The sequence below is a fragment of the Rhinoraja longicauda genome, chromosome 6 (genome assembly GCF_053455715.1).
Source record: "Rhinoraja longicauda isolate Sanriku21f chromosome 6, sRhiLon1.1, whole genome shotgun sequence".
Taxonomy (NCBI): Eukaryota; Metazoa; Chordata; class Chondrichthyes; order Rajiformes; family Arhynchobatidae; genus Rhinoraja; species Rhinoraja longicauda.
This window is the reverse complement of record NC_135958.1, coordinates 60,589,144-60,596,725: the sequence shown is the minus strand read 5'-3', so window position 1 is coordinate 60,596,725 and position 7,582 is coordinate 60,589,144.

Below are 7,582 nucleotides of genomic sequence, written 5' to 3'. Positions count from 1 at the left end.
AATTTAGAAGGATGAGAGGGGATCTTATAGAAACATACAACACTCTTCAAGGATTGGACAGGGTAGATGCATGAAAAATGTTCCTGATGTTGGGGGTGTCCAGAACCAGGGATCACAGTTTAAGAATAAGGGGTAGGCCATTTAAGACTGAGATGAAGAAAAACATTTTCACCCAGAGAGTTGTGAATCTGTGGAATTCTCTGCCACAGAAGGCAGTGGAGTCAATTCACTGGGTGTTTTCAAGAGCGAGTTAGATTTTGCTCTTAGGGCTAAAGGAATCAAGGGATATGGGGGAAAAAACCAGAACAGGGTACTGAATTTGGATGATCAGCCATGATCATATTGAATGGCGGTGCTGGCTCGAAGGGTTGAATGATCTACTCCTGCACCTATTTTCTATGTCTATGTTTCTATGAATGTGAACACTACGGGCATGGAGAGATGTCGATGGTGGGGTGTGTTGGAACAGGGTAGGCCGGGGTAGGGGTAAGGAGTGAGCCAGGATAGGGTGGGGGCGAAGGGTGGAACGAGATGGGGTGGGGAGAGATTGGAGGGGGGGGGGGGGGGCTTGGGGTGGGGTGGAACAGGGTCTGGTGGGGTGGGGGTGAGGAGTGGGTCAGGAGGGGTGAGGGGTGAGATGGGGTGAGGGGTTGGGGTGGTGGGGGTGGAGGAAGAGTGGGAGGTTGGGGAGAGGTGGGGGGATTGGGGTGGAGGTGGGGGAAAGGACCCAAAACGTCACTAGTTCCTTTTCTCCAGAGATGCTGTCTGACCTGCTGAGTTACTCCAAAGTTTTGTGTCTATCTTCAGCAATATGAACGGCAACAGATACCTATCACAAGCTATAACAGAGAGCTAAGTTCCTCCGGCATTTTCTGTTTTGTTCCAGATTCCAGCATCTGCAGTTCCCTGTAGCTCAGTTTTGAGCTGTTCTGTTTTGAAACCCTCTCACTCTATCCCATCTCCTGCCGGAGAAGGTAGTTGAGGCAGGCACTATGACAATGTTTAGAAAACATTTGGACAGGATGGGTTTAGAGGGATGTGGGCCAAAGGCAGGCAGGTGGGACTAGTGTTGGTTGGTGTGGGCTAGTTGGGCTGAAGGGCCTGTTTGCATGCTGCATAACTTTATCTGGGGCAGCTGCGAGATTGGTTGGGACAGATAAGGAAGTTCTCAGGAAGCAAGGGTTGCGGGACATTCAAAACTCAGTGTGCAACTTGTCCATTGTGTTGCTGAAGTAGAAAACTGGCGCAGCAGTAGAATTGCTGCCTTACAGTGTCAGAGACCCGGGTTTGATCCTCACTACTGGTGCTGCCTGTATGGAGTTTGTACGTTTTCCTTGTGACTGCATGGATTTTCTCCGGGTGCTCCGGTTTCCTCCCACATTCCAAAGACGTGCAGGTTCGTAGGTTAATTGGCATTGGTAAAAATTGTAAAATGTCCCTAGTGTGTACTAGTTTAACGTGGATCGCTGGTCGGTGGGGCGAAGGGCTTGTTTCCGTGCTAGATCTCTAAACTAAAGTAAACTACGTGTGAAGAAGGGTCCCAACCTGTCTTGCTTAAGATTCCAACATCTGCGGCTGCTTGTGTCTGCACTGATTTCAAGTGTTATCAGTGGCACATGGATTGAGATACAGAGAGGATTCTTCATTCATTGTGTTGTTTTAAACTGTTAGATAGGAAGGCGATTGATTGAAAGAAACAGTACAGAAACAGGCCTTTCAGCCCACTGAGTCGATGCCAACCATTGATTCACACATGTTGTATGTTATCCCACTTTCTCAATAACTCCCAACATATAAAGGGCAATTTACAGAGGGCCAATTAACTACAAACCCGAAGGTAGCCACAAAATGCTGGAGTAACTCAGCGGGTCAGGCAAAATCTCAGGAGAGAAGGAATGGGTGATGTTTCGGGTCGAGACCCTTCTTCAGACTGAAGAAGGGTCTCGACCAGAAACGTCACCCATTCCTTCTCTCCTGAGATGCTGCCTGACCCGCTGAGTTACTCCAGCATTTTGTGTGTACCTTCGCTTTGAACCAGCATCTGCAGTTATTTTCGTACATAACCTATAAACCTGAATGTCTTTGAGATGTTGAAGGAAACCGGAGGGCCCGGAGGAAACCCACGCCATCACATACAGACTCCACACTGGCAGCACCCGAGGTCAGCATCAAACCCGTGTCTCTGGCGCTGTGAGGCAGCAGCTCTACCCGCTGCGCCACTGTGACAGAGTACTCATTATACCCAGGGGCTACACAATCGTCAGATTTCCAAATGAGACGGCACACAGATCGCCCAGGGTGGCACGGTGGTGCAGTGGTAGAGTTGTTGCCTTACAGCACCTGAGACCCGGGTTCGATCCTGACCACGGGTGCTGTCTATATGGAGTTTGTACGTTCTCCCTGTGAATGCGTGGGTTTTCTCCTACACTCCAAAGACGTGAGGGTTTGTAGGTTAATTGGTTTTGTAAATTGTAAATGATCCTCAGTGTGGTGGATAGTGCTGGTGTACGGGGTGATCGCTGGTCGTTGCGGACTCGGTGGGCTGAAGGGCCTGTTTCCACGCTGTATCTCCAAAATCTAAGGTAAAGTAAAGTTTAAAGAGTGGTTCTAATCTGATAGTCAATAGTCGTTTATTTGTCACATACACATAAATGTGTAGTGAAATGAAACATTACCCGCAGTTGAAACACTAAGACCAATAAGAATAATCAATAAAAATGCAATAACACATACAATCATACACTAACACCAAACAAAAGAAACATCCATCACAGTGAGTTTCCTCCAGTCCCTCCTCACTGTGATGGAAGGCCACAATGTCTTTTCTCTTCCCCTGCCGTCTTCTCCCGAGGTCAGGCTGTTGAACTTGCTACGTCGGGGCGGTCAGGGCTCCCGACATTGGAGCGCCCGCTGGGCGGTGAAAGGTCCACCGCGCGCCGACCCAAGCCCCGCGATTCGGGGCGGGCGAACACGCTGCCTCTGCCGCTGCCGGTGCTCCCGATGTCGGCCCCCATCCAGGGGCCTGTGGGCTTCCGACGTCTACACGGCCCGCGCCGGAGCCTCCGGAGACGAGTCGCAGCCGCTCCCGCAGCATCCGCAGGCAACCAGCGCTGCAGGTGGTGAGTCCGGGCCGTGGGCCCCAGGTGGTCCCAGGTGCATGGCCGGTGGTAGGTGGAGCCCGCCGGTCCCAGGTGCATGGCCGGTGGTAGGTGGAGCCCGCCAGTCCCAGGTGCATGGCCGCTGGTAGGCCGCAACGGGATCAGAGACACGACACAGAAACAAAGGTCGTGTCTCCGTTCGGGAGGGAGAATTTTTTACAGTTCCCGTTCCCTCCCACCCCCTCCCCCCCACATAACATACAAACACTACACCATATTAAAACTACAATTCATACAAATTCATACAAAAACAACAAAAAACACAAAAGACAGACAGACTGCAGGCAAGCCGCAGCTGCGACGGCAGCGCTGGCTCCCACCAAGATAGCCAAAGGAAAATGTTTTTTTCAACAATTATAACCAGAAAATTCTCCACACAAATGACAGCTGATTTTCTAAAGGGCGATTTTAGCAAAGTTAAAATTTTCAGGACAAGAGGGAGGAATGTTTGCTTAGTAAATGCTTCATCCTTCCCCTATCATTGTTAAACATGCTTTGTTCAAGTCCTTAGTTCATGGAACCCCATTCTACAGCTGGGGAAGATTTTCTACTTGGTTATAATCTTCTATCCTGATTATCAAAGGAGAAAAAAAAGAGGAAAAGAAATCTTGCATAAAATTTCTTTCCGGTTTATTTATTTTGCTTTCCAAGTAGAATGATCTGAATTGATATGACTCAGAACGTGAATATTCATCCAAGTGTGGCAAATAACCTGTTAAATCAGACAGAAAGCGTGAAATATATCGAGGCCTTTCATGAACGTATATTCACTTTAATGAATTTCTAATCAGAAATTATGGCTCCTATATAAAACTGGAAATATAGGAACTTAAAAATTGTTTTTTGAATAATGGCTAAAATTAAAGACGGCAGAAATCAAATTAATTAGGTCGACGTTTCAGTAATGTTCACTTTATTTTAATTTAATTGCCTGTTGAATTGTGGAAAGTAGATGTCCAATTTCAAAAGGCGATTAAAGCTATTTTTGTAGCTTCAGTAATGAGACTATTTGATGTAAATGCATGATTCTCACTTTTAATTGTATTTTCAAAATGGACATTTTGATTATATTCAGAACTTACACAGGGAAAATATGCTAAATAGTATTTTATTTCAATGTAATAAATTATTCCCTTTTTATTTTAATGAAAACACTAATCCATTCATAGTTTCCCTGATTTTTATTTCGTAAATTATTGATGTCTTTCAAAATATTTTACTTTAAGATTTGAGTTATTTCTGAAAGTATTTTGCCATTCTTAACTCCGCTGTTGCTCATTTTAATTTTAGCGAGGCAATTTCAAAACAATGCTCTTCAGAGCATTTGTACTTGTTTAAAAGGACACAGGAATGCTTGACAGGAATTAATACTAGTTGTTGGTATTCCAAAAAATAAAATCACATGCATCCTGGACGAATTGGTGTGGGTTTGTAGCTTAATTGGCCCTCTGTAAAATTGGCCCTCGTGTGTAGAGAGTGGATGAGAAAGTGGGATAACTTAGAACTAGTGTGAACAGGTCAGCATGGACTCAGTGGGCCGAAGGGCCTGTTTCCATGTTGAATCTCTACATCTAAAAATAGAAAGGAAGTAACGTCTGTTCATAGACGTAATGGAAATTCTAGGGCAATTAGTTTGCTACGAGTAATTATGAAATGGTAAAGGTTGTAGTTCATTAAACCAGTTAACTTAATTTACCAACTGTGATTTCAGAGCGAGTCAAGAAGTATACAATTACATAATTAGTGTTAGGTTTGCAAGAAAAATGCTCAGCACAGGAGAGTCATGGAGGCATACAGCACGGAAACAGGCCCTTCATCCCAACTCATCCATGCTGTCAAAGATGCCCCACCTAAACTGGTCCCATTTGCCCGTGTTTGGCCCATATCCCTTGAAATGATTCCTATCCATGTAACTTTAAATGAGTTAAAGTTTCAGGGAATATATTTCATGATGTGAGTTATGAAAGGTATCTCTGTGTCTCTCCCCACAAGAGTTACCTGATTTGTTCTGCATTTTCTGCTTTATTTCAGATTTCCAGCATATGTGTGCTCTGTTTTGCCAGGAATGTACTGTTCCGTGAGCCGATTCCAGATAAATAATCTGGATTAAATATTTTTTGTGGCTTCATTCCTTTTTAAATGGCCCTTCAGGCAATTTATTTTGGAAAATCTGCAAAGGGAGTATTTTTGAAAGAAGCACATTTGTAGAGGAACAGAGCACAGAAACAGGCCCTTTGGCCCAAGTCGTCCATGCGAACCAAGGTGCCCCATCTAAGCTAGTGCCATTTGCCCATGTTTGGCCCATATCCCTCTAAACCTTTCCCGTTCACAAACCTGTCCAAGTGTCTGTTATAGTTTTAGTTCTGTTGGTGGAAAGGGTCAGGTTATGTGATTGGCTGTGAAGATACAAGGAACTGCAGATGCTGGAATCTTGAGCAAAACACAAAGTGCTGGAGGAAATGAGGCTAGGCCAGTATTAGACTCTAATATTGGTGTAATAGTGTGTGGACTACTGCATTGGTGGTTTCTCTCTCTTCACCAGCCAGGTCTCTACACCAGCCAGCTTTCACCTGTCCCTTTGTGTTCTCACTCTCATGATCCTCATTAACTCATCAACCAAGTGGCTCCCTCGACATCTTTTCACCACAGCAAAACCCGACCTTTGGGACAGGTTCCCTTTATCTTTTCCATCCCTCCCCCGCCATCTCTATAACTTAGGGTCACCCAGCACGGAAACAGGCCCTTCAGTCCAACTCGCCCATGCCAGCCGAGATGGCTGGAAATCTTTGGCAAAGCCTGCAGCAGCTCTTGTGGAACAACTTCATAAATGGACGTGAGATACAGGAATATGGAGCAACAAATAATCTGCTGGAGGAGCCACAAGAGACTACTGATACTGGAATCTTGAGCAAAATACAAATTGGTAAACTGACAATTATTGGTATTGGTTTATTATTGTCACATAGACATAGAAAATAGGTGCAGGAGTAGGCCACTCGGCCCTTCGAGCCTGCACCGCCATTCAATATGATCATGCCTGATCATCCAACTCAGTATCCTGTACCTGCCTTCTCTCCATACCCCCTGATCCCTTTAGCCACAAGGGCCACATCTAACTCCCTCTTAAATATAGCCAATGAACTGGCCTCAACTACCTTCTGTGGCAGAGAATTCCACAGATTCACCACTCTCTGTGTGAAAAAATACTTTCTCATCTCGGTCCTAAAAGACTTCCCCCTTATCCTTAAACTGTGACCCCCTGGTTCTGGACTTCCCCAACATTGGGAACAATCTTCCTGCATCTAGCCTGTCCAACCCCTTAAGAATTTTATAAGTTTCTATAAGATCCCCCCTCAATCTTCTAAATTCCAGCGAGTACAAGCCGAGTCTATCCAGTCTTTCTTCATATGAAAGTCCTGCCATCCCAGGAATCAATCTGGTGAACCTTCTCTGTACTCCCTCTATGGCAAAAATGTCTTTCCTCAGATTAGGAGACCAAAACTGTACGCAATACTCCAGGTGTGGTCTCACCAATGCCCTGTACAACTGCAGCAGAACCTCCCTGCTCCTATACTCAAATCCCCTCGCTATGAATGCCAACATACCATTCGCTTTCTTCACTGCCTGCTGCACCTGCATGCCTACTTTCAATGACTGGTGTACCACGATACCCAGGTCTCGTTGCATCTCCCCTTTTCCTAATCGGCCACCATTCAGATAATATGTCACATGTACCGTGATGTAGTGAAAGGCTTTTGTTTGCATGCTATCCAGTCACATCATACTATCCATGAAACAATCGAGCCATACACAAGTACAGCATGTGGAGCAAAGAGAAAAATACCAGAGTGTAGAACACAGCTACTGAAGTCTTGATGAGGTTGAGATCGACCGCCTCACCTGGCCCAGGTGCCACATTTTCGGGGGTGAGGGGGGAGGGGGGGGATTTCAAGTGCGCTCTTGTAATTGTATCTGGATTAAGGGAGGTTCCAGACCACCAGTTGCTGTAAAATCAGTGGTGGACCTGTACCTGCTTTTGTATCTTCTGCCCAAATGGGAGAGGGGAGAAGAGGGAATGAAGGGGGTGAGAAAGGTCCTTGATTATGTTGGCTGCTTTCCTGAGGCAGCATGAAGTGTAGATGGAGTGGGTCGTGGGGACGCTGGTCTGTGTGATGGATACATCCACAACTCTCTGCATATTATAACTTCATGAATTATAAAGTTGTAATCATTATGAGTTCACACATTACAGATACAGGTTTGATCTGCTGCAGTCAGCAAATTATGCAAATTGTCACTGTAATAAACTCAACATATCCCTAATTTCCACAAAAGACAACAAGAAATCATTTTTTCCTAATTTGTTGTATTTTATTTGAAATAACTCAGACTTGGCAAACATGTTCAGTTCAAGAGAAGCCTCT